The sequence below is a fragment of the Pleurodeles waltl genome, chromosome 7 (assembly GCF_031143425.1).
Source record: "Pleurodeles waltl isolate 20211129_DDA chromosome 7, aPleWal1.hap1.20221129, whole genome shotgun sequence".
Classification (NCBI taxonomy): Eukaryota; Metazoa; Chordata; class Amphibia; order Caudata; family Salamandridae; genus Pleurodeles; species Pleurodeles waltl.
In genome coordinates, this window is record NC_090446.1 from 972,392,063 (window position 1) to 972,419,879 (window position 27,817).

The 27,817-nt window shown below is 46.5% G+C and overlaps 1 long non-coding RNA gene across 1 annotated transcript in view; it reads right to left on the reverse strand.

The window, feature by feature from the left end:
* LOC138247349 (uncharacterized) overlaps window positions 1-26,982 on the reverse strand; it is a 46,176-nt gene extending 19,194 nt beyond the window's left edge. The window contains exon 1 of the long non-coding RNA XR_011194459.1: window positions 26,853-26,982. This is a non-coding gene — a long non-coding RNA (uncharacterized lncRNA). The remainder of the gene's footprint in view (window positions 1-26,852) is intronic.
* Between the last annotated feature and the right edge of the window lie 835 nt (window positions 26,983-27,817).

Genomic DNA, 27,817 nt, shown 5'->3' on the forward strand with positions numbered 1-27,817 from the left:
TACGTTTAGATACCTGGGTATTCCTATCTACCACAGCGAGGAAGATATATTTGAGGGCAACCTTGTGAGGGCTGCATCCTCGGTCAAGTCCCAAATGATATTTTGGAGGACACTACCGCTGTCAGTAGCAGGCAGGATAGCACTCTTGAAAATGGTGGTTTTGCCCCGATTCCTGTACTTTCTCTAACCTCCCGCAGTATGTTCCTTCCGGTTTCTTCAGAGCACTGGAGACGGGACTGAGAGAATTTATTTGGAATGGCGGCCGTTGTAGAGTTGCTCTAAAAAAAAAAACTGTACCTACCGCTAGACAAGGGCGGACTAGCAGTCCCTAACCTGGAACATTACTACCTAGCGGCTCAGCTTCAGTGGATATCCAGATGGCTAGCTGATGCTCAGCACGCAGACACAGCATCAGAGAGTGGACCATGTTCACTCCAACAGATACAACATATATTCCACCCACTCACACAAGCGCAGACCCCACGACAACTCTTTCTTAGGGTAGCCCACAGATGCTTCCGCCGATCGCACCGCCTCACAGACTCGATAATCCCTTTTGCACCTGCCCTAGCACTATTTTGCACACCAAGAGGCCCCAGAGTCACTTCAGAATCTGAACTACGCACATGGCACGAAATAGAATTATACACACTGGGAGATCTCTATGAAGAAGCCCAGCTGCTCCCTTTGGCCAGGCTTCAGGAGATGGGATTGCCGCCTGGCCAGTTCTTACTACACTGCTCCTTGGTGAGGGCACTGAGGTCTGGATGGGGAGACATCTCGGTGGCGCCTCCTGCTCACTTACTGATTCAGTATTTACAGGCGGTGGGTCGCGGGCGCACCTGATCAGCTGGCTGGCAGATGCCCTGAGAACCCAGACTGCCCATGAAAGCGAAACGCTACGCGTGGCATGAGAAACAGACACCAGCGATTCGATTGTGGTGGCAAGATGGAGATCTGCTCTCTCGGGCCACCTCAATGTGCCTCGCAACTCTCGATTTCGCCTAATCCAATACTACATAGTGCATAGAGCCTACCTCACCCCAGCCCGCGTGAACCGATACTTACGCTCGCTGATATGCGGCTTGTCCCCGATGCCGTGATATCGGAGTAGACTTTTGCATATTCTGTGGTCCTGTCCTGACTTGGGCTCATACTGGAGGGTGGTAATTGACAACTTGTCTGACTGTATATCGCAACAAATACCCTTCACATGGGAGGCATGCATTCTAGGACTATTCCCCAGAAGTAAGCAACGCAGAGCGGAGGTACGCTTCACGGATTTAGGACTCATAGTGGCAAAGCGATTAGTGACCCGTAGGTGGAAATCACTGAATCCGCCACCGGTACAGGCCTGGAGGTGCTCTCTCGAGGTATGGACGGGGCTGAGGGCACGGCGCTTGCACAGGAAGAAGTCCTGGGGTTGAGACAGTTTCCGCTGTCCGCCAACTGGGAGGGAATGCTGCTGCGACTGCGTAACATGGGAGTACACCCAAAAGGGGAGGTAATGGAATAATACAAACAAATGTCTACAGACGAGAAAATGTACCACACGTGGGAACTGAATGTGAAAGTTAGCGAGAAACGCTCCGATACTGGGAAGCAAAGAGATAGTATCCACCTGACCTTGCACCCGGCCCAGCCCCTCTGTCAGCAAATAGACTTGTAACGATGAGATCCCCACCCTGACTGGAAAATATTTACACGTGTGAAACTTGTGCAAGTGTCTGTTAACTGCAATGTTATCGTTATTTTTGTTTCCTTTTTTTTTTCTTTCCATTTAAAAGTTAATACATATAAACTTCATAATCTCTGCCTCCTTACTAGAATCTCCTCAATTGAACATTTGATTCGGAAATAATGTTAAACCGGCTGGCGCTGTCAATGACGCACTAGCCGATGGACATTAGATACATCGCTGACTTTCCAAACTGCAGCCACGCAACGAGCCAACAGCAATAAAGCACACCAAACAGTAAAAACAACACTGTAAGACAATTGTAGCCAACACAACGCTTAGATTGAACAGTTGAATAACTACAAGTATATGCTGTACAATATGCTGTAGCAATGCGATTCGTATGTATCAACCAATGTGTAATGGTATAAACAAAGCACACCATACTATGCTAAAATGTAACAATTGTCAAAATATGAAGCAATGTAATAATAAAATACCAATAAACAGATTTATGAAAAAGAAAACAATTGACTTTAACGGCAATATTTTGGCGCTAAACATGTCTAGTGCCAAAATATAAATATGGAGTTAAGTTTATGCCGGATTTGCTTAAAAAAATGACTCAAATCCAGCGCAAACAGAGTATAAATATTCCCCAAAGTGTCTGCACTGTTATTATCCTTGCCTGGCACATGCTGAGCACGAAAGACAATGTTCTGCATTAAGGATCCTAACATAAAGCGCTGTAAAAGCTTGAGGAGCCTCCTATCCTTCACTCTTTGACCATTGACCAGATCAACCACTGTCCTATTTTCCTTGTGGAACAGCACAGAGTTGTTTTTAGTAGGTCCCCTCCATACTGCTAGTGCTACTAACAAGGGGAACATTTAAAAAAGGGCAATGCTCCTGCCTTCTGTTTTCCGGTGTTGTGGCCATTGTTCCACACACCATCTGCCATCCCAAAAGAAACCTTCAGAACCTGCAGCATACAAAAATATGTGAACGTGCCACTGAAAATTCTACTCCACTGACCACATTGACACCCCAGTGAAACCTTTTAGGAAAACCAGCCACACTTACGCCTTCAAGGCTGCAGAAATTTGCACCCTGTGGTGAGGCAAAGAGGCACCTGCCATTACAAAACCTAGTCTACAACAGAAAACTATAGCCACCCAACAAGACAAATTGAAGTGAACTAACAACTGTTTTTGTCTAAGTTGCATCTTGCTTGCCTGTAAGGCCTGGTGTAACAAACTGACCAATTCTTGCACCTCAGCTTCTGGCAAACTTGGTTCCATCTTGACTGTGTCCAAATGTATTCCCAAGAATACCAGGTGTGAACTGGGGCCTTCTGTTTTTTTTTAGGGGCCAATAGGACCCTGAAGTCTTCTGCCACTACCTGAAAAGCCTGCAATGCAGACTCACAAACATTTGTATTGCCTTAACCCACAAAAAGAAAGTAATCTAGATAGTGAGTAACTCTTTCATGACCAGTATGAGCAGTAAAGCACCATTGCAAAAAAGAACAACCTGCAAGAAACAGCGCAACCTATAGGAAGATCATTGTCAACGTAAATTCCCAACAGCAGAAAATCAGAAGGGTGAACTGGTAAAATTGAGATTTGATGTCACATTTTGCTAATTCAGCCCCTACGCCAGTCTGGCGAATGAATGCCATGGCTACATCCAGAGATGCAAACTGTACTGCGGAATCTTCCCTCACAAAAAAGTCATTAACAGAAGCTCCTTTGGGCCATGGCATATGATGGATAAGCCTAAGCTCACCTGCTGTTTTCTTAGGTACTACCCCCTACAGGGAAACCATAAGATCAGGTAAAGGCCAAGAACTAAAGGGGCCTGCCCTTCTTCCTTCTGAAACTTATTTTTTCAGTTTAGCTTTAACCACCATCGGGTGCTGTCTAGCTGGAAGAGAATTGTCTACAAAGCGTCTGACCCTAGGGGCTTGATAACCAAGTCAAAGACCCAACATCAAAACCCCACAGTAGTGTCACCACAGCCTCCCTGTTACCATAAAATGGCAGCCAGGTCCTCAATACTTCAATTTCAACCACAAAAGAAGGCCTTGTTTCCAGAATAAATTAACACCCCCAGCCCCTGCCGTGGCCAACTGGCCCTCCTTGTTGCAGTTCACCATAATAGTGAAGTACTGCATGTCTCCACCCACACTTGGAACACATGTGCTTGTATTTACACATGGTTCTATTACAGAAACCCCTGTTGAAGTTCCAGCAAGTCCCAGAGACACTAACTTCCCCTTTGTTCCAGTTGCCCACCCCTGCCAGGGTGGGTTTGCCTTAAAAAAGGCCGATAAGGTACTGCTAAACCACTGGCTGTATGCAATGTGGGCAGTGGTCTCTCTGTGGATTCATCCACTGACCCCACAGCTCATGATCTACTTCTCTCCAGGGTTTAGCTGGCTTCAGGACTATTCTAGCCCTAAACTCCTCATCATAGTGAAGCCAAGCGTAGCCCCCAAACTCTGCATGTGCCTTCCTAAAAGTGTCTATGTATTTAAATATGGCTGCTGATTGATCAGGGAATTTCTCACAGTAAATGCTTGCAAAAATAAAAAACGCAGATGTCCACGTGTCTGTTAGTTGGCATCCTCGGGTGCCTAGATAACTCCCAAGCCTCCTCACTAAAACCTTCCTTTGACTGCAGTTCCCTATGTAGTAATTATATATACACCAATGAACTCACCTTTCCAGATTTTTGCCTTCGTAGTGTTAGAAAGTAATTATATATACACCAATGAACGCACCTTTCCAGATTTTCACCTTCGTAGTGTTAGAAAGGTGAGCCCCCAATGGCATGGGCACTCCTATAGAAGAAAGCCTACGAAAAACAGCTGTTATGTCAGCATCCCCTTTTGTCCCTTCAGAGTTGCGTTTGCCTTTTAAGATTCCTTTTCAGGCATTGCATCCTTCCCTTTGGTTTCTTCCCCAGTGCTTTTTTCCTTCATTCCTTTTGTCCTTTCTGGTTGACATTCCCATCTCTTATTTTGACACTGTCCCCTTCTCCCCTCCCCTTTCAATTTATGTGCCAGCCCCTTGGTCCACTCCTGATGGGCCAACCCTTATGTCCACGCTCATAACTTGCAATTTATGCAAAAACGCCAAGCCTTTCCACCACTGGGACTCTCCTATTTGCAACCGATGCTTTTGTTTAGACACCTCTGTCATTCCCGTCCCCTTCATCCTGCCTACGTTGATCTTTGTCTTACTGATTTTTCCTTCGTGTTCCCTTCCTCTGTAAGGATACTAGTACCAGAGAAATTAGTTGTCCCCTCCCACCCTGACTTTTTAAGTTGATCTACTTCTTTATCCTTCCAATGCGGAATTTCCCCTTATTCTAATTCCTCTTCCTCCTCATCATAATCTAGCTCACATTCCATTTCCTGTACATCCACCATTGTACTCACTCCAGGCCTGTCACCATCCCCACACCCCTGTCATAAAATCTCCAATCAATGTCAATTCATTTAGTTGATGTATTTAGCATATCTCCATCCCTCGCCGTCAGGAAGGTCACCTCAGAAGGTCTTCGTACCGGGTTCCAGAGGCCCGTCGTAACCTCTCTGGTCTCCTTTCGTCACAGCCCGATAACATCTGTGGCATCGTCCCCACGTTGTCTAGCAGGTTGCCCCAACCTGTGGGATGGGTAGTCCTGGGTCCTGCCTTAGGTCTCATTGTTTGGTCATTATCCTGACCCGGCCCCTCATCCACCAAAAACCATCTTCATTTTTTATTTTCTTCTTTTCCCATGTACAGAGCACCCTCCTTTTGCTGTACTTTCCCCTGCCCCACCTTCTCACCTCTTATGTTGTCACAATATTGTGCCTCTGTGCTTTGTAAGTTACTGTGCTGTCATTCTTGCCTTGTGACTCTTTGGGAGATAAGCTGTACTTGGAAGGAACCATAAAGGTCTCTCTCCACCCTATGTGGTGACTGATAATGCACTGCTTTTTCATTCTCTTGGGACACTTGTCCTCATTGAAAATGCTCTTCTCCTGTCCCAGGGCTGCCTATCTCATGAAGGCTCTAGTCCTTCCTCTCTACTTATTGCTCTGACGTCACACGTGCTCACATCTAGAACGACGCGTGAGGACACTGCTGCTGCCAGCCTGTCACCCCTGCCTTAGCACTCCGTGAAGGCAGAGCTGAAGTTGCCCTGACTGTCTGGAAGGGCTCAATGTAGGCAGCCTCCGCTTAAAGCTGGCAGACCTTTTACCTGCCTGAGCTTGAACGCGAGTCCTGCCTCGCCCAGCAGTGAGTTCTTGTTCCTCTACAGTAAGAGCATGCTTTTCTTTCATTTCCGTCATAATTACCGCCTGTTGGGGCTGCTCCAATTTTGCTACTTTTGCCCTCACTTTGGTCTGAGGTGGGGAGCATGCCAACATCACGGCGGGTACCCCACCTGCTGCTGAGTGCTTCGGGTGAGTTAGTACCATCCACGCCTGTGAGAGTACCTCAGGCTGCAACAAATCCTTCTTCCTGGCCTCAAACAGTATCTTCAATACCCCCTCACTGCCTGATTTTTATCCACCATATTCAAATACTGTCTGTTTACTAAAACAGATAAATTATTACTTCACTACCTCCTTGTATTCAAGAAAAAGTCTTGAAACCTAGGACCCAATTATATAGCTCTTACCTCTAGGACCACTGTGCTAGAAAGGGGAATGATCCAAGCGACAGTGCCCTAACTGTCGCTTAAACTCCACCCCTGAATCTAAACTGTCCAGTGGCCAACCTTGCTCTCCTGGCCTGTACCACCTGCCTGAATATCCACGGGCGGACATTCATGGGATGACACCTACGGAAACCCCATTATGCTGTCCTTTCGCTCAGTTTCCCGGTGTGTGGGGTTGTGGTCGCCTCCGCTAGCCTCTCCCTGTTGCTCCACTGCAATCTACATGGTCGTGGTTTCTGGATCGCTTGCTCCCTTGCGGTGCAGCTGGGGGAAAGACTTTCTTGATCCTGCATTTGGCTGAGGAAAATGAATTTCTGGTGAGCCCCACCTGCCGTCAGGTGTGCAACCTTCCAGTGGCCCCAGGCGTCAGGTGCTTTTCCTGCTCGGATGTGCCGCAGGCAAGTTTAGCCAGTTACCTCCTGGTGTAGTCCAAGCGCACTGACTCTGGTGTGTCCAGAAGTGCTGAGTTGTGGGCCCTTTTTATGCTCTGCTGCCTGCCTGCTGCTGCTTCTTCGGTCTCAGAACCACTGTAGGAAAAGTCTCCAAAAGGCTCAGGTAGGACACCAACACAGGTGTTGATGGGGGTTGGGGGTCTCGGTGCCACTACTCGCGGAGTGCAGGGCCTTACATGCAGCCCACTTTTTTCTGCCCGCCCCCACCCCTGTGATTGGTCATTTTGAAGGCCGCTTATTTGTGTACCCCAATGTGGGACCCCCATTTTGCTGCACAGGTTTTTGCACTGTTTGCTCCCCCTTTGTCCCCACCCCGTGCCTCTGCCTGGCACACTTTTTTTTCACGTTCTTTATATGTCCCTTCCCGCCACTTCTAAAGGGCCAGGGTAAACAAGCTGTGGAGGTTGAAGTGGTGGGAAGGAGAGGATCTGACCTTTTGCTCCGTGCCATCTTACTATAATACAGGTACCTCCGACCAACCTGTCCTAGGCCCTCTGCAAGGTAATGGTTACGGCCCCCTCAAGGCCTGTATTGCCGGCTGGGCCTCCACCTTAGCGTTTGGAAGTGCCAGTTCAGGACACTGGTAGGATGGCTTAAACTAAAAACAAAAAAAGTTTCCACTTACTCTAAAATGCCAATCTGGCACAGTCTGCATATGCTGGGCAAGAGCGTCCTTACAGGGAGGATTGCCAGCTAACCTATCTTAATACGACGTTTCCTGTTCTGGGTTTCGGTTTATACGTTTACTGCATTCGGAGAGTTGGCAGGTTTTGTTGTGTCACTTGCACTGTTTGGACTATCACCTAATAAAGATGATTTGTCAAGTTTAGAGCCTTTCTACATGATTCAGCCGCTTTGTTACCGGTCACAAGAAATTTGACCACATTACTCTCATCCTGCTAACCCTTCAGTAGCTACCTGTTGAGGTGAGAGCCCAATATAAAACTGCCTGCACTACACACAAGGCACAGCACACCTCTTCTTCTGCATACCTAACTGAAAAATTGATAATTGTGGGTGCGAAACGGCATTAAAGAAACACTCAATCCCTTCTCCTGGAGCCCTACACCATAATACGAGAGTGATTCATGAACCAGTCATTCTTCAGATTTCCGCAAGAATTTGGAACTCACTCACTCTTATTATCCATATGACCACATGCCATGCTACCTTCAAAAAATATCTCAAATCTCTTCTCCTTGAAAGACTTTCTCCCACTTGCTCTTGAACTGACTGCTTTAATTTTCCAGTGCTGGATCTCAAATGTACTCCTGAACTCATCGTTTGGGAGCTGCACTCATGTTTAGCTTTTCTCCCACTTATTTATTCTTGATGCAAGTTTGTATACCTAATGTACTCCTGCGGTGATTGTTTGGTAACTGTTCTCTTGTACAAACCATTGATGCCTCTTGGCCATGTTAGTACAATATAAATTCACAACAATAAATAAATAGCAAAACACAGGCCTGGATCCATGGTGTTTGGTGTACACATAGCGATCTGGCAATGTTACTTACAGTCTAGGGCTGTGCTGGTTTTGTTAGAGTCAGCACAGAGCTCCATTTGAAGGTGTTTATTGCACAAAGAGTGAAAATTAACTGTAATGTGTCAGTTCTTTACATTCTAAATAGCTGTTTCAACTGAGAAACCAATAATTGAATGAGCTTGCTTTAAGCTGACCAGGCAGCTCCATGTCACAACTTTTTCAGTTCTGAGTTTTGATTTAACATATCAGTGCATTCTGAGAGTTGTAGTCAAAGTATATTTTACTTCAGCCAATTGGATGAAGGTGCCTGGTAGCAATGATTTGTAAAAGCAAAATCCAGGAATGGAAATGTAGTGCCCCAGTCACCTGGAGCCATCTGGTCTCCCTTCCTGTAGCTTGGGCCTATAACTCAGTAAAAATGCCTTTAACAACCATTATAGCTTTCAGCAGTGGGCTATAAAAATGCTATATTAGAACACTGAAGTGATAGGCACTCCATTGAAGAGAAAGAAGTGGAAGAGGGCCAATAATAGCTGTCGCGGTCCTTCTGCTCTTCCAACATTTCTTTGTGTTTGATGTACAACAGAGAATCTTAAGTGGATGGAATGTTCCAACAGTGCTAATACAGACATCTCAGGCCTATAACTCAGGAGAAGATCATTAACAAGTGTTATATCCATTAGTAGCAGCATGAAATGCAAATCTAAATCTAATCTCACTTTTTTCTCATCTGAGCAGACGTGATATGCACCATTGACAGTGTGGGAAGCAGATACTGATGAGCAATGTGAAACACTTGAATCAAGGGGCAGTGAGAAAAGCTCTCTCGGCAGTGTGGCAGATTTACATTTGCATGTAAGGCAAGAAGTATAAACTGGTGCTAAGAACGAGGACCTGGGGTCGTATCATGATTGTGTTTTCTGCACTACAACAGCACAGAAGAGGCCTCTGCTTTTTTTCTGCATCTTAAGCGCATATATTAATTCTAAATATCTCTGAGTTAAATGCATGTTTTCTAGGGGTGGGTGGAACTTGCCAAATTTGATTTTGCAGAATTCTGCAGACTTACCTAAAAACTCAGTGAGATTGCCAACAGGCAGAAAATATGCAGACTTGTTGCACTGAAATGTAGCGCTGGTAGTGTGACCAGTGCTGAAAAATCAGTGTAAATGTCAAGGTCCACCACACAACGATTAGCGGAATTTGGCCAGAACTAGATGTTCTAAGTGTTTCGCGGAATTGCCAAATTCTGCCAACTCAGCAGGCAGAATGTATTTTCCTCACAGCAGAGCTTGGAAATCACCGCCTCCAAGAGATCTATTAAATCATTGGTATTACTGGGAGGCAGGTATTTTTAACCCACCCACCACCCCACCACTCCTATTCCTCCTGTGATTCACTTTTACAAGACTATATCAGTGTTCACGCATATCCCGTAGGTTGTAGGAAGCCCCGTTCAGTAGCGGAACGGTAAGAAACCCAGTGATGAAGCATGACATCAAGGGGTAACCATGGTGGGTGAGGGTCTTTCTAACAGGAAAATCCTTTTCCTATCCATCCTGTGGTAGGTTTTTTAGCTGGGCCTCTGTTGTAATGTTATAGTAAGTGCTGGGCAACAAGAGGAATCATCATTAGTGTGGCTGAGGAGCTACCTACTGAGAGCATTGTGAGAAGCTGTGGTCGGTGTTCAATGGTGGCACATGCCAGTGTGAAGCTGGTGTTTTGGGACTTAGTGGGAGCCTAGCACTGTTGAGGAGGGGTCAGTGTCAGAAGGACAGACCACTGTGGTGAATACTGCATCCCCCACTGCTCTTAATGCTGCCCCTTTCAGGAGTTTAGCTATAATTAACAGCTTTTTTTTCTATAGCACTTGTTACAAAAGACTGCGAAAACAACTTGTTTACTCTCGTTTTATCGACATCTGAGGTCTAGAAAGACTGCGTCTGCCCAGTTTTAAGACTCAAAGCTGTAACCGGTATGTTATACAGATCTGCAGAGCAGCAGCTTTTTCTAAATACATAAAAAAAAACTACACAAGTGCAATCGAGCACCCAGCACTAATTAGACAAAATTTGCTCTCCCTCTCGCTAAATGTGTAATTGATCAAGGGCATCAAACTCACAGTAGTTCTCCACATGTGGTATTTTTATATAATTTTGCAGTGTCTGTCACGCTAATAAAAGCCATTTTGATGGTGAGGATTCATACCGACATTGCAATTAGAATAACATCAATACGAGGCCTTCCAGAGCTTATTAATTTGTATTAAGCTGCTTGAGAACCTGCTTGAACATAGGATCAGCATATAGGTCGGGAACAGTGGCCTGTAGAAAATGTGATATTTCCTTTTAGTAATGCCAGTTATGCTGGGGCAGAAACAAATAGGAAGCAATCTTGTAGTTTCTCTGTAATGAGGGCAAACCGTAGGCATGCAGATCCAAGTGACTCCTGAAAAATCTCACCAGGCACATCCAAAATACCATTTTTCAAATTTTAGCGAATGAACAGCATACTTAGCCCTAATTATGAGTAAGGTTGAGTGGAACCACTGCTTGCTTTCATGTGATAATTTTGCTCAGCCTGATTTCCAGTTTTCCCTCCTGCGATTTTACTGCATGCAATATGGCATAATAGGAATGGATTACTGTGCCAAATACGGGGCAAAATGCTGCATGTGGTAACATTGTATTCAGAAAAAAAAAACAATGTTCTGCCCTTACAAGATGCAGGGAAACATGCAGGACAAAAGGAAATACCATCTCAATCCTCCTCCAGCCAAGAGCAGTTGCTAACCACTGGAAAACATGACTGCAAATATCACGCACCAATAAACTTACTATATGTACCTTAGTAAGTCAGTTTCATTATCACTCAAACAAAGTTACGGATTTCCGACACAAGATGTGTAAAACTGTAATGCTACCCTACAGCTTCCATAATGGCAGAACAAAAGCCACAGGTTAGCACCAAGAACACCTACTACTGCAACTGTCCATCCGAGGTGCCAGTTACTACTGACTTGCAAATGTTGATGCAGTAATCATGCATAACTCGTCACGTTACACCCTAAAACTGAGTGAAGATACTATCACATTTGCATGTAATCCAAGAACAATGTCAAAAATATATATTTGTATATCTATATATTGACTTGAAGAACTAAAGGCTATGGGGCGTTGTAGATAGGTTCTGAATTTACTCGCACAAAACCAGAGAAATTCAGCAGTTATAGATAGAGTTATTTCAAGTAACTATAACTTGAAGCCTAAGGTAATTGTAACTTGCACCCCACCATGCACAGTTTTTTCTTCAATAATTTGACTTCTAATGTTTCATTGATATTTTTATTGACGTTAAAAAAAGTTGTCATGAGTGCTGTGATATGTGGGGTAATTAGCAGTGCATGAGTCTATGTGGGTGTGAGAGTGTCTGATTGCACTCCAGTAGATGAAAGATGCATTCGCCTCCACAAAGGATTTCAGATTGTTTTTCAATTTGATACTGCGGAGTAAACACACCCACTTGCTTTGCCTTCGCCAAGACCAGGAATTAGGATCATATGTCTTTTCCAGAAGTGGAGTTTCAAAAGGGCCATCGCCTACGTTTATATTTGTAAGTGCTTCCAGCTGAGGTTTAATGTCTGTGAAATGAGCATCATGGCCCAATCTGAAGCTCACATGCTCATTTATCCAACAAGAGTCCACAGCTTAGCACAAAATGTCTATCAAACTGGAGCACTTTCTACTGGGTAGGTAGGAAGTGCTACCTCATTGGGTAGATATCCAGTGTGGGGGAGAGGGGCTGACTACAATTCCAAGGGGGGGTGGCTCCTCCTCACCAGGCCAATCTAGGCCCCAGGGACCCAATCTCCCGGGCCTGGCCTTCAAAAAATGGAGGAGGGGGGCTGCATAGCCCCCCTCCCAGGCCGATTTCAGCCCCTGCGGCCCCATCCCCTGGGTTCTGGTCTTAATATGTTTTTTTGGGGGGGACCATGCAGCCCCCCCACCCCATGCTGATTTCAGCCCCGGGGACCCCATCTCCCTGGGCCTGGCCGTCAGTCCTTGAGGGACCGCAGGGCACCCAGTGTGCAATGCAATCGTGAAGGTAGCCTCGGGGTCCCAGCTGGCCCTCTGCCTCATGCAGGAGCCGGCATTACTGTCACAGACAGGGAGCTGCTAAAGATGCAGCTCTTTGTCTGTGAGAGCAATTTTTTGCTTTGTTTCCCTGCTTGTATCTCTGCGAACAGTGAAACAGAGGAAACCTCCGCTCCTTGCAAGCAAGAGCTGTTTATATTTGTAAGTGCTTCCAGCTGAGGTTTAATGTCTGTGAAATGAGCATCATGGCCCAATCTGAAGCTCACATGCTCATTTATCCAAAAAGAGTCCACAGCTTAGCACAAAATGTCTATCAAACTGGAGCACGTTCTACTGGGTAGGTAGGAAGTGCTACCTTGTTGGGTAGATATCAAGTGTGGGGGAGAGGGGCTGACTTAAATTCCAAGGGGGGGTGGCCCCCCCTCACCAGGCCAATCTAGGCCCCAGGGACTCAATCTCCCGGGGCCTGGCCTTAAAAAAATGGAGGAGGGGGGCTGCATAGCCCCCCTCCCAAGCCAATTTCAGCCACTGCAGCCCCATCTCCTGGGTTCTGGTCTTAATATGTTTTTTTGGGGGGGGGACCGCGCAGCCCCCACCCCATGCTGATTTCAGCCCCGGGGACCCCATCCCCCTGGGCCTGGCCGTCAGTCCTTGAGGGACCGCAGGGCACCCAGTGTGCAATGCGAACGTGAAGGGAGCCTCGGGTCCCCTGCGGTCCCAGCTGGCCCTCTGCCTCATGCGGGAGCCGGCATTACTGTCACAGACAGGGAGCTGCTAAAGATGCAGCTCTTTGTCTGTGAGAGCAATTTGTTGCTTTGTTTCCCTGCCTGTATCTCTGCGAACAGTGAAACAGAGGAAACCTCCGCTCCTTGCAAGCAAGAGCTGTTTGACAGCTCTTACTTGCTGGAACCGGAGTGTTTGCTCTGACTTGGCGGGAGCCATCAAATCTTCCCCCAAGTCACATCAAAGAGCTATGTCCTGGGGTGGGACATAGCACGAGCAGGGCCTTGGGGGGTGGGGGGGAGTACCCTCCAAAGTTCAGTGTGCCCCGGGGAGGTGGTGGTCCCTGGGGCTGAGGGTCCGCAACGCCCCTTCATCCTTTTATTTCAGCACTGGAGAGGTGGTGGTCCCTAGGGCTGTTGTAGGCCACGCAACCCCGCTTAATTTAAATAATAATCTGGGGAGATGGTGGTCCCAAGGACTGCGGGGGCACTGCATGCCCCTGCAAATGATTGAAAGTTAGCCCCGGGGAGGTGGTGGTCCCTGGGACTGCGGGGGGCCACGTAGCCTCCCTACAGTAATTGAATGTTTGCCCCAGGAAGTGGCGGTCCCCAGGGCTGTGAGGGTGTGCGCCCCCCCACATTTAATTGAAAGTTAGCCCTGAGGAGGTGGTGGTCCTTGGGGCTTCAGAGGGGGGTGGCACGGCCCCCTGCATGTTTGCCTTGGGGAAGTGGTGGTGCCTGGGGTTGCAAGGGCGCCGCAACACCCCCGCATTCATGCTTTCTTTTGCCCCAGGGAGGTGGCTGCGGGAGGGCAGTGTTCCCCCGCATATATTAACATATTGCCCCTGGGGAGGTGGTGGGGTCCTGAGGGAGTCCGAGGACCCCCCTTACATAATTTACTCATTTTATTCTGGGGAGGAGGTAGTCCCTGGGCTGCAGGGGGCCGCGCGGCACCCCCACATACTATTGAAACAAAGCCCTGTGGAGGTGGCAGTCCCTAAGGCATAAATATGCGCAGGAGGGGGCCTGGGTGGGCCCCCGTCTTTATTTTTAACATGCCCCTGGGACCTGGCCCACCCAGGGGCTTTATTAAAACAAGCTCAGGAGACCACGTTTGTTTTTTTAAAACTTTTTGCTGCAGTTTCGTGATAGTGTGCGGATTCGTGACCCCATAATATTTTCTTTTTAATTGCCTTTTTGTCCTGGGTGGGGGCCCACCAGAACTAAGAGGTGAAGGTGTCCCTACCCAGGCCCCTTTTCTTTTTTTAAAACATTTTTTTCAGGATCTCGGCTGAAGCAGAGTCCAAAGATGGCTGCTAACACTTCCTTGTTGAAGTGTTGGCAGCCAATCAGATCTCAGCATGAGATCAGGAGGTTTTGCGGAGCCTTTGCGTTCCTCTACATACAAATTTTAATGTTCTTTATCATCTCAAAAAATACTGAATGGATTTACACCAAATAACAAAAATGGTGCTTTCTGAACCAAGAGCTACCTTTCTGCCAAATTTGGTGTAATTCTGTCCAGTGGTTCGGACTGTATTCCTGTTCAAAATCCCTCTGGAAAAATGCATGGGGAAACACATTTTGGGACTCCCCCTATTTCCCAGCCCCCGCTTGACAGATCACCATGAAAGTTTCCGGACAGCAGCTGAAGTGAGCTTTGTATTTTTTGAAAAATGTTGTGAAGATTCATCATCCAACGCCAAAGATATAGGCAAGTAAAGATGCTTTTTCTTTAGAAACTAGGTCCTAACTATAACTACCAAGAGGTGACCGTCACTTGGAGATATATATATATATATATATATATATATATATATATATATATATACTCCACTTGGCTGGACTCTTAATAGCACACATTCCATGCATCCACATAAACAGATCCAAAGGTCGAGCCTTCTCATACATTGCTCCTAAAGCACGGAACAACCTCCCACCTCAAATTAGAGCCTCCTCCTCTCTTCTTGAATTCCACAAGAAGCTGAAGACCTGGCTCTTCAAGTAAGTCTCCCTGGGACAAGCCTCATACATCTGTGCAGTGCCAGGATACCATTTTGGGTGATAGTGCACTAAATACATAGGGTTCTGTATAGCCAATGTGAATGGCAGTCACTGATTTCTTTATATTTTGGCAACTCGTGCTGCACCAAGTCACCGATTATACAGAAATCGACTATTATAAGGTTATTACAGTTGTGTTCTGACATCACAATGTCTACTGCCAGAGCCAGCAGCCAAAGTGACAGGGAGGTCATGTCACAGAGCATAATTAAAGCAATTGTTTAAAGCAACAAATTGAACATTGGTTTGCTTTCTTCTGCTCTATTTTAGTAGCTTACAATGACAAGCAGAGAGAATATGTTTATTTTTTGCACTCCTTAGATAGAGGAAAGCTAGAATCTTTCTGCATTTTTCTACACATTCCACACTATTGCAGCTTTTTTTTTTTTAAACAACTTGTATTGAACTGTTTGCAACATGGATCTAACAGGTTTTTGATGTATTTAACTTTGCACTACTTTTATTTTTATTCTTCATGTTTGCAAACATGCTCACTCTTTCATATGAAAGAGCTATGCACCAAAATTTAAAGTAGTTTGTGGGAAAGGTGATGGTGTGACCATAATTATATGGGATAATTTACCCCCTGGCGCACATGATCAATATACTGCAAGTTACCTCGGAGTTCCATAATCTTATAAATGAATTCAGCCTTTGGCCTTGTTCCTCTATATTGTTATGGAACTCCTCAGTGACTTGCAGTATCCTTACAATGTATGGCACGGGGTACTTTATCCCTAATATACACCTACATACAACATAACATAACATGCTTGATGAAAGGCCAAGTAACAATGAAGGAGAGACCTAGGCACATTCACCAACTGCATCGGTATCAGTACCTTCACATTCAACAGATGTCTTGAGCACACACCTAAATACTAGGTAATAATTGGAGGTCCACCCATATTTAAATGTACAAAATGTTTATTGAAGGGAACTTACTCATCCTTTCTCGCACAGTCATAACTCCACCTGCTCCCTAAATAACCACTAATCTACATCTGTTACTGACATATCTGCCGCCCTATCCTCCCTCCCACTCAATCCCAGAATTATACATCTCTCCTGGTAGCAGCACCTCACCCCTATTCGTTCCCCAACTAACACCTAAACTATTCCTATATCCTGTCTCCTGCTACTCCTGCACGACTGTCAGGAAACAGTGTACAGAAACACAGTACAACATAAATATAATTTACAAGAATATCATCCCACCAGGTGTAGACTTTTTACTAACTACAATAGGAAAATATTTGTGTAGACGTTATCCAGGAAATAATAATTACGTCAGACGATTTTCTGATGTTGATCTTCTGATACTGCACCGTCTTGCATACTGCAATTACCGCCCTACCTATTAATAAACATATGCATATAAATAGGCCTCTGGAGACTTTTTTTTCCCAGAACTATGAGGTGGTACAGTGAGTTGTACATTTTCCAAGGCCTGATGGGTGAGGCCCGCTGGGATGAGTGAGATGGGATGAGGTGGCCAGGGGGGCTAGAGCTACCGTTCACCCGTTCTGGCAAATGTGCGAGGGAGGTATCACAAGTTACTTTGTTTCATGGCTCTTATGGCACCGATGTGTACCCCCAGAGCTGCCAACATGGTGGCACATGGCTTGCGAGATGCCTAATACCATGGGTCAAATGGCAAATAGTCCTCCTTTTGGCTTTTCCTCAGCCAAGTCAGGGTCACATTGTCATAGGGTAAATCTGTTGTCAAAACACATCTGCATCTGGTGTGTAACAGCAGACCTGTACTCCTGTAGCTGTAGCCTGACAAAGTTTGCAAAGTTATCCCTTAGTGACTCAACATGCTTTCCAGTAACCACCGCCACTATAGATTCCCCAGAGATGGCTTGGAGTATGCCATGAAATGTCTTCATAGGGAGAGTATTTTGGTAATCTGGAGCAAGGTCTGTGCCACAGTTCTTTCACTGCTGGTTTGTGCTACACATCTCAGAGCTGTCTGTGCTTGTTCCTTACCATCGGAACCCCATGCCTCAATGTCTGCCACTGCGTTTGACTGGAAATCTGCTCCTCCCCAACCTCCTTTTCCTTCAACCCCTCCTCGTGCACGATGATGTCTGCTGCAGGTTGTGATATGGCACCAGCCACAGCAGGTGTGCTGCACTCTTTGACCTGGGAGCAGCTGTAGCAGGTGTGCTGCAGGCTATGACCTGGGAGCAGCTGCAGCAGATGTGTTGCAGGCTGTGACCTAAGAGCAGCCACAGCTGTGTTCAACAGGTTGTGACCTGGGAGTAGCTGCAGCAGGTGTGCTGCAGGTCGTGACATTTGAGCAGCCGCAGCAGGCCACAGCAGATGTGCTGCAGGTTGTGACCCGGCAGCAGCCACAGAGGTGTGCTGCAGGCTGTGACCAGGGAGCAGTAACAACAGGTGTGTTGCAGACTGTGATGTGGGAGCAGCCACAGCAGCTGCACTAGGTGTGATGCAGGTTGTGACATGGGAGCATTCGCAGCAGATTTGCTGCCGGCTGTGACCTGGGAGCAGCCGCAGCACGCTGTGACCTGAAAGCAGCCGCAGCAGGAGATCTGCAGCTTGTGACGTGGGAGCAGCAGGTGTGCTGCAGGTTGTGATCTGGGAGCAACCACAACAGGTGTGCTGCAGGTTGTAACATGGGAGCCAGGGCAGCATTTGTGCTGCAGATTGTGACCTTGGAGCAGTAACAAAAGGTGTGCTGCAGGCTGTGATGTGGGAGCAGCCGCAGCAAGCATGCTGCAGGTTAAGACCTAAGTGGCTAGGGTATTCTTAGACGTGGGTCCTTTGCTCACTGTGCCACTGGATTCAAGCTAGCTTGGCTGACGAGGGGTGATACCCTGAAATTGGTCCTAGGATGCCTGTTCCCGGTCAAGGGAGGACCTGGCCTGACAGTTCAGGCTGGACTGTTCCCATGGGGAGCAGGGTCAAGACTGATTTGCATATGGCTGGATCCAAACTGGGGTGGCATGGTGAGCAAAAGAACAAAGGATTTAACCCAGATCTGTGTCTGGGTGGAGTGCTTGAAAAGTTTCAGCACTCCTTCCATCATCCTTTTGTGTTGCGCAGGGTAAGACATGGCAGCAGCCACAGCAGGTGTTCCACAGGTTGTGACAAGGGAGAATCTGCAGCTGATGCAGCAGGTATGATGCAGGTTGTGACATGGAAGCAGTTGCAGCAGGCATGTTACAGGTTGTGACCTGGGAGCAGCCACAGCAGGTGTGCTGCAGGCTGTGACCTGGGAGCAGCTGCAGGTGGTGTGATGTAGGTTGTGACCTGGGAGCAGCCACAGAAGCTGTGCTGCAGTCTGTGACCTGGGAGCAGCCGCAGCAGGTGTGCTGCAACCTGACATGAGAGCAGCCGTAGCAGACGAGCTGCAGGTTGGGACCCGAGAGCATCCACAGAAGGTAATCTACAAGTGAGCTGCAGGCTGTGACCTGGGAGCAGCCACAGCAGGTGTGCTGAAGGTTGTTACATGAGAGCAGCTGCACCAAGCGTGCTGCAAGCTGTCACCTGTGAACAGCTGCAGCAGATGTACTGGCGGTGCCACTGAGCGCAGCTTTGATCAGAGTAGCAGCAGGTGGGATGGGAAACTGGTGGTTGGAGGCAGCGCTGCGGCTACCTGCACAACTGTAGACCTGGTTATACATGACTCGGTTGTAACGGGGACTGTGCCGGTGTCTGTGAGTTTGTTACAGTGGAGGCAGGTGCTGCAACACAAGTGCTGCCAGAGCTACTGACAGGGTTGTGGTGTTGCGGTTGACGAGTTGGTGGTAAAAGAGCCTGAGAAGGTTATCCGGGCCCTGTGTTTGTTTGCAGGTGGAGGTACACAGCGTGTAGCGGACTCTTCACTCTCCCCTTGTGCTGTGTCATCATAGTGTACAGTAGGGGTGCATCTGGTTAACAACTAGTCACGTACAGCATACAACTAAGAAGACCTGTTAACGTATTCATCCAAGTTGTGTGATAATGCCTCCACCTTCAAATCAATTTCCCAGTATTATCATTGACTCCCACCTCTGGGACCTGCCTGCCCTGTCAACTCAATTCCATCGAGACACAACATTAAAGGCACACAGTGCCGTTCCTCATACCTTAAGCGTTGGCTTCTTAGTGTTGAATGAGCTGTATCTCTCACATGACGTGAATTAATGCTATTCCCCAATCTGTCAAATCCTTTTTTTTTTTTTTTTTTTTTTTTTAATAGCGCTTAATTATCTAACAAACTGGCATTTTTCCTGGTAGTGTATCTTGCGTGGTCGCTATTGCATGTCTAGTGAATGTGAATGTATTTAAATCACCCTCCTGGGTGACTCACTCTCTTCAATCACCCTCTTCAACACCTCCGTCCCCTGCATCCTATCTATTGCCTCGATGCTGGGCAGGCTGATAATGCTGTAGCCCTACCTCCTCTCCTAGGGCCCGTATAGTTTACCTGTGGTCCTCGGCCAGTTGGAAGGCTTTCCCACCAGTGTTTTTACATAAACTCTCTCAAATGGTTCCGGGACCTCCTCTTGCAGTTTCCAGTGGTACAAGGATGAGAAGAGACAACATGTACCTTTTGAGTGATGGCCTTCCACATTTGCCTCTCACCTTGGCACTGACCTCAGAGCAGATGGCCACCTCTGCAAGAATTCGTAGCTCATGCTTACTGAATGTAACTTTCCCTTGTTATTCCGCAGTCATAGTGTGCCAAAAGTATGTTGTTTTACCCAGATGGTGGTCAGGTGGTGAGGATGGCAATGGATTGTACACTCCAAGATGGCTGCAACTGGTAATCAGCCTTTGGAAAGGTGTGCCTCGCAGATATGAGCAAGCCAAGGAGAAGAAAGCCGCCAGCTCAGGTGTTATCAGCACATTTTCAGCTTAGAAGCAGTCAGCTGAATATGACTCACTCTTTACAAAAGTTATTCCCTGATTTTGCATGTTTTCCGTAGATGTGGTGTTCCAGGGTGGGGTAATATTGGCCGGTAAAACGGCATCATACTGCCACTGCAGAGCCCAGTAAGTACTTACTATTGAAAGCAGCGGAAGTTCATGAAATAAGGTTGCACTGTGAAGGTCCTAGATCAGGATGCAGGGAAATGCTACTGACCTGTACTAGCTCTGGAAACAAGGATGTACAGCTACACAGTGCAGCTTCATAAAGCAAGGTAATGACATAGCATAGGAGTCCAGATTATCTGCAAGGATCAAGCAAATATTAATACTCCATCAATGACCAACTGTAGATTGTAACAAAGAGAGGCTTTACAAAAAGCTCACTAATTAGCACCTGCCAGGCACACGTGGTCGGATTACTTCACCCATCTCGGCCTGCAAGAGTGGGAACAAAGCAGCGAACGAGGAATTCTAGGAAGTGAACCATAAGGATTGCCACCAAACCCTTCATGCATTCGGAATACAAGTTAAGCCCTGAAAATATGCAATGAGGCAGGAATTCAGTGTTGGAATATGCCACAAAGCCGTGGCTCCTGGGACAAGTCATATTTGGGAAGAGAGGCATTCTGGTTGTCATAAATTCTGACATGGATCCCAAATGAAAGGCACGGTCTAAATATTGTTCAAGAGGTTGGGAGTCAGTAAACAGATATAGCACAAGGTCAGGGGGCTACGTCCAACACTAGAAAAGCTCAGAATATTGCTGGACCTCAGTACATGGGTATATAAGAAGGTCAGGGAAAGCCCCACATGCAGACCGCTTAGCAGTGGGCACAGAGTCCTGGGAGGTAATTGTGACAAATAGTCCAGTGATTACTAAAACAAAAGAAACAAGGACCTACGACTCACTCTGTAGTTACGTCACATGATGGGCAGTCAGTTATGTTTTTTTGTGAAGAGTTGATGGTGGACTAGGTGAAATGAGTCAACTTAGTTGGAAACGTGCACCTTTCCCATGAGGACGGGGTGACATGGGCGAGATGGCAAGGGGTAAAAGTACACAATATTCGCTGGTTGGCCAAGAGGTGTGCAGATGTGAAAGGATTTTGGCTTTGCTTAATCTATAACGTGATAATAATCATCATCAGATCTGTAGAGCGCATAGCTACTTCATTGAAGTGTCCCAGCGCTAGAATTCTGCCCAAAAGGGAAAGGCTAGCAACGTAGGCTAAAAAGAAAGGTTTTTAGCTGTTAAAAAGTATCGAGGATTGCTATGGAAAATGCGTGTGATGATACAACAACAAGGTTAGAAGCAGGAATTACCTATACTTTGCATCCTGTCTTCAATACAAGCAAGGGAAATAGCATGACTATTCAAAGCACGTTATATAATTAGCACTATTAATGCAGGCATTTACGAATAATTACATTGTTAAAGGACAATTTATAAAGCACACAACACAAACCAAATTACTAATCTAATTGGGTATTAATTACTATCCATCTCACTGGTATTCCTTTCAACACGCTCAAAGGAATAACTATTTGAGTTAAACGTATTGCTCGCTCCTTACAGACATATTTGCAGCCGGCACAGAACACAGATAACTTCTTAGGGAGATAGTGCCTGTGAGCAACTGGCTAAAAGAGGAACTGTGCAAAAAATGATGGAGCTGAACACAAACATGTGATGCTCGTACTGGGCACGAACATGTGTCCTGCGTGTCACACAGAGTTCTGCAGAAGTGTACGATATTGTGTGATTTTTTAACCTTCTAGCCAGAAGATTACAGGCAAATAGCTGTATCAATTGCATTGAGCCATCTGAGCTATATTGGCAGCACTGTACTGTGGGCCCTGATTTAGAAATCGTCCAGAGGTGGTGAACAACCGTGGCAAGTGTGTGGAAATTAGCATTCGGTGATTTAACAGGATATTTATATTTAGAGGAAGTGGTGCTGACGCATACAAATAGTGGTATACCTCTTCAGGGCACGGGAGATCCATGCTCATTAGCTTAAGCAAAAAGCTGCTGCGTGGTTTGCACCAAATCTATGCAAACAATGTGGAAACACAGGGCCGTATTTATACTCCGTTTGCGCCGAATTTGCGTCGTTTTTTTCGACGCAAATTCGACGCTAAACTAACGCCAACTAACGCCATATTTATACTATGGCGTTAGAGGCGAATAGCGCCAAAGTTCCCGGAATGTGCGTCATTTTTTAGCGTGAACCCCTTCCTTGCGTTAATGATATGCAAGGGAGGCGTTCCCGTCTAAAAAATGACTCCCAGGCCTTTACGTGGTATTTATACTCCCGGGCAAAAGAGACCCCCGGGAGTGGGCGTGGCTAAAAACGGCGCATTTGCGCCGCTTTTTAACCCCTGGGTCAGGCATGGCGTTAAGGGACAAGTGGGCTCAAAATGAGCCCAGAGTGCCCTCCCCTGCCCCCAGGGACCCCCCCTGCCACCCTTGCCCACCCCAGGAGGACACCCAAGGCTGGAGGGACCCACCCCAGGGACATTCAGGTAAGTATTTTATTATTTATTTTTAATAATTTTTTTTGGCATGGGGGGCCTGATTTGTGCCCCCCTACATGCCACTATGCCCAATGACCATGCCCAGGGGACAGAAGTCCCCTGGGCATGGCCATTGGGCAAGGGGGCATGACTCCTATCTTTACAATGATAGGAGTCATGTTGATGGGGGATGGGCGTCGAAAATAAATGGCGCAAGTCGGGTTACGACGATTTTTTCGACGTAACCTGACTTGCCCCATTTTAAGACGCCCATGCGCCATTTTCCCCCTACGCCGGCGCTGCCTGGTGTACGTGGTTTTTCTCGCGCACACCAGGCAGCGCCGGTCTGCTTGCGCCGGCTAACGCCATTCAATAAATACGGCGCCCGCATGGCGCTTCAGAATGGCGTTAGCCGGCGCAAAACTTTTTGACGCTAAACTGCGTTAGCGCAGTTTAGCGTCAAAAAGTATAAATATGGGCCACAGTGTTTGTTATTCCCAACTTAATTTTAATTATTCAGTAATATTATGATTATCTGTGGTAAATGGGATTATCCGAATTTTTATATTACATCAAATTGCCCAAAATCCTCTGAATGCGTGCCTGAGAGTTGCTGTATAAACATATCTCTACAGCAGGTATCTTGATACAAGAGGCAATCTTACTGCAAATAGATTTAGCTAGCAGACACAGTAATAAAATAGGTCAGTGCCCAATGTTCTTACTGTGGTACATTGAGGGCAACCTCAAAGTTGTAGGTTTGAATCTTGTTGCTATCAATGTAGACTTCCGTTCTCCTAGGGCGAATAACCATCACTGAGGGGTTCATTCCACTGAGGCCATCAGATGGCTCTCCGGGTGAACGCTTACTGGGGGTAAAAGGCTTTTTCGGATATTCGTTTTGGGAGACCTCTGTAGGATGGATAGCCTAAGTGTAGCTGGTGACCAGATTGTTAATGCACCATGAAGTCAATAGTCAGTTCTGACCATGACATAGGAATAATCTTGCCAACTGCAATAGCATACCTTTTTGTTGTTAAATTGCATCCGCGTGGAATCAAACACTTGCTTTAATCAGCCACACGTAAGAGAGAGCAGTGGAAAGAAAGTGGGTTAGAGTGCACATCCAACCATAAAGTGAAGTCCCAATAACAATAAGCAAGAAGACCTCAATTAATAGCACTAAATACTGAAAGACCCAGTTACTCAGCACTGCTTGTCCACAATCCACTGTGTGGCACAGCTTCAGCAAATACTCAGCCTATATGAGGGCAGTTGTGATCTTAGCCTAGCACGTGTGGTGAGTACTACTGGGCCAATTATTTAGATCTTGAAATGACTAAAAGGTTTTTATTGCAGGACCCCTAGTAGGTCATTCAAATTGTTTATAAAATCAACTTCTTTATTTTTGCTCTTAGGCGGTACAAACTAGCAAAGTAGTTGGAGTATGTGAGGGACAGTCACGGCGCTAAGGCATAAGACAATGTTTGCATCCAGTGGAACTGGTGATACATGCAAGGATGAAGGTGGTCAGGTCATTTTTGCAAAGGAAGTGCTCGTCCCCTTTCCCTGCTGCTTTGCCCACCATGATATAAAATGAGACACCAAGATAGTATAAAGTTGGGTATTGACACCCCACTGTCCGTAGTTAATCAAGATTCAACAAAACAGCACCTATCAGGTTGTCATTCTATGATTATTATGATTAAGTCATAGAAGGCTAATTAAAAGTTATGGAAAAGGAAATGAGGTGATGTGGGAGCTGTCACCAGCTCACTAGAGCGTGCGCCGGCCATTTAGAGACACACGCAAGAGTCCATTGCGGAGTGCTGAGTGATTAAGCCTGATAGATGAAGCTGCATGGCCTGAGGAAATTATTGGTTGTCAGAGCAGATGTTCAAAATGCTGGGTCGGTCATGTGGGGCGGTCTTGTGATGCAGCGGCATTACTGGGCTCAAATGAGAATCCCTCCCACCAACTGCAACAGGTAGCTTGCATCGAGTCAGACAAGGACAAGCAGAAGAAATGGTGGTTCACGCTCCCTAGATTCTGGAAGATGTTGCTAGCTCGCCAGAGCATGCAATGACCTTCGGGATTAAATCTCAGCGACCCCAGGGAGTAGTTCTGGCCATAATCCTTACTGAGGGTGTTTGGTGAAATGCACAAGAAATCCCTCTTTCACTCCTTTCCATGTCTGGATAGAAAATTACATTTCAGGGGCTGAAAATTAAAGATCTGGTGTGGTCTGGAAATGACTCACCAGCTCTCCTAAACAGATGCCTTTACAGCATCGAGATGGTGGGAGGAAAGTCGCTTTTGATGAACAGGGGATTTCAATCTTAGCCTCATTCTAGGGTGCCAACTCCATGAACTGGGATAAGCACTTTGGGCATTTGCTCCTTTCTAGATCCTAAATGTTCACAAAAAGATGAAGTGTGATGGAACTAATACCCACCCAAGTCGAAATGAAAATGTTATTAATTACAGAGTGTGTTTGAGGGTAGGCTTCACCAAGTACTACATTTAAATGTTTCAAGAGAGAAAATATTATAGTACAGTATCTCCTAAGAACCTCTTCACCTATAGGGCCCAGATCTTGCATGGGCACTCGTGTGGTGCAAATGGCAGTGGCAAACAACTTGTGCGCGCAAAAACTATTTTTTGGAAAAAGTTGAGGCTAGCACTGGGCCAAAGATATTTCATGTCACGGTGTGCAAGCTTCCCCTAAAATGTATGCTAAAGAAAGACAAATGGGATACAAACCGTGCAAACACCAGTCGGGTTTTACGCAAAGCCATATTTGCTAAAAGAGTGAGACCCTCCTTTGCCTGAATTCTTATCATTAAATAAAACTAGGTGCAAACAAGGGTCAAGTGAAATTTAGCGTGATATTTCTGTGTATGATGCAAAATTGCACGGTATGCGTGGCTTATCCTTAGATGGTTGTCCTTACATTCTAGTGTGTACTGGAGGGTGAAATTGTAGTACGAATCTCATGCAAGAAGACCCTGCTGGGTTGCCTTGATATACTACATAGTACTGCACTGAAATAGCTTTTTTAGTGTGGATGCAGCTATTGACATCTCTAATACACGACCCTTGCTAAATCTGGTGCTGCACAATTGTTTTGATTTACTCATCGCACCATTGCTAATTTTCAAGCAGAGCTGCATGAACGTTAGTTAACCTGGGCCGAGGTGTGGGTAAGTGACATCCAATGGGGACTCTGACACGATTATTCAGTAAATATGGATTCACATATGCGGTTTGTTGCAGTTTGCTTGGATTGGAAACACCTTGCTTCACTCAACACTGCTTGACTAAAAATCCACATAACAGCAGTTGCGAGTTTAGCCTAGCATATGAGGCATGTACTACCGGCCAATTATTTGGATCTTGTAATTACTGTAAGGTTTTCATGGATATGTTTTAAGGACTTGTTTAGCATGAGTCCACATACTTGATTTTTTTTAGGTCTGAAGTGTATGGTGCTTCTGCCTTTCTTTGCAATTACATTGTATTCCATCCTTATTCTAAGAGGCTTTGGGTCAGCCATTCTCTAGAGACAATCAATCGAATCTTGGACCAGACCACAAGCATGCACATGCAACATGACTTAATGGTGCTTGCTTTGGTGCTAGGCAGCCAAAAGGGCGTCCGTGCTAGGAAAGGCAGGAATGTGCCACATAATGTTAAATACGGCGCATTCCTGTTCTTTCCCTTTGACGTAGCGCAGCAAAGTTTCTTGCTATGTTGCTTTGAGTGAAAGATTGATAAATGTGGCCCCCTGGTCCTAGTATCTAACATCTTGCCATAAACCGCAACCCCTTGCCTGGTATAAGCTGAACAGCGTCCACCGTCCTGTCATCACAGCTCACTTTCATCGTACAACCCCTACCATACAATCCTCACAAGTGCTTTAAGTGAAAATCCAGGTACTCTCTATTTAGAGTGCCTGATTGCTCCTTAGAAGAGCCGGTACTCATCCAATGTAATGTATTGCAACAGTGCTGAGGAGTGCAGACACCCTCCCCTCCAAATTAAAGAAGTGCAGGTACTCAGTACCGGACAGTACCTGCCCATTTAAAGCACTGCGCTACACAAATCTTGTCACGGTTCGAACTCCTCCGCACAGCCCGGTAATTACGCAGCAACCCACACCCTCTGCCCTATTATTGCACCGCCCCCAACACGCAGTCACATCATTGGATAACACTGTCTTACTCTCAGCTCCCTTACCTCACGACCATGCCAACACACGACCGCCCACCCACAGCCGCACGCTTGTCATCCCCAGGGCCCCTGTTACCGTGCCACCACGGCACAGTCTCCATCCTGCCCTGCGCCCGCGACGCTCCCGAGGCCTGCCTCAGAACTGGAACCGTGACTGAGGTGACGCGGGAGAAATGACCGCCCAAATATTAAACCAAGCAGGAATGCCATTTTCCTACAGCCTCGGTTTTACATTCTTCGAGTTCCGTGGGTGCGCTCAAGGATAGATTATTGCCAGGGTTCACATATTTATTTTTCTTGCCTTACGCTGCCAAACAGAAATACAGTGCTCGATCCAGGACGCTGCTGGAAACCGTCCCACGTGGTGGAAAAACCGTCTCGTCCAGCGCAGTTGAGAACGGACTCGTTTATCAAGTCGGATATATAAAACCCTGATTTACATAAATGGGGTGAAAGTCTGTAATTAGAAAGGTGGCGGGCTCACTCTGCATAGTCAGCGTTGCATAAGAAGCGCTTGCCACACTTTCACATACCAATCCATGTTAATCCCGCGTCGCTCTTATTTTAGAATGATCTGATAGCAGCGTGAGAACCACCTGTCTTTTCTGTTCTTTTCTGAGTTTTTTCAGCTAATGTGCGGAGGAGGTACAAATGTCAGGGGACCCTCGTTCCAGGACACCGTGCCCTCATTTCACTTAAATTATATTTTTTCCTCAGAGAGGAGCGGTCGGCGTTGCTGGCTACAGTGACATCATACTCTTCCCCGGCAGCCTGGTCCCTCTGTTAGTTAGGCTAGAAAGCTTGGGACACAGCTGGCCACTGGCCTTTTTTCCAGGGTCTGAGGCACGGGTTACATCTAGCACTATTAGGGCGGTCTTTCCCTTTCACTGGCTTGCAAGACACCTTTTACTTCCTTGACGCTCCACATGTGGCTGGGCAGGACTCGGGCGTTGGTCTCATACACAATATAA